Source organism: Penaeus monodon, chromosome 19 (genome assembly GCF_015228065.2).
Source record: "Penaeus monodon isolate SGIC_2016 chromosome 19, NSTDA_Pmon_1, whole genome shotgun sequence".
Lineage (NCBI taxonomy): Eukaryota > Metazoa > Arthropoda > Malacostraca > Decapoda > Penaeidae > Penaeus > Penaeus monodon.
In genome coordinates, this window is record NC_051404.1 from 14456178 (window position 1) to 14456731 (window position 554).

A 554-nucleotide genomic window follows, 5' to 3' on the forward strand; every position below is an offset into this window, starting at 1 on the left:
CGTAGTGTTAAAGGATATGCTAATGTTATTGAAGTATTCATTGTCTTCCTGTGTGTTTCAGATATTGTTTTATGAATTTTCTAATTTTAAAATATTTGCTATTCATTTGCTGAGAGTAAATGCAGTGGTGTATGTTAATTAATCCAGTTGTTATCTAGTATTGCAGCCTAATTAATTATTGACCAAACGGTAATTCCAGGTCCTCTCCCAATGCATATTTGAGTTCCTAATACTTGCATATATGTACTGATTATATTGGCCAACTTTATTTTATTTAATTTTTGTCATATATGGGAGATCTAAGAAGTAAGGGTTAAACTTTGTAAGTTATCTAGTAAGTAAAACGAAGACTATCGAAAAATGAGGCATGGCTCTATATAATAACAGTCCCAATGAAAATGATACATAATCCAAAAAACATACAAATGGCAAAGATAATTATTTTTCCATAAAGATTTGGGACATATATTGCTATAAATGTTTTCCTTTTGTCACGTATTCCCCTTAAAGTCGAAACTTTGTAAAGCTTGTTGATCTGAATCGCGCCCTTGACA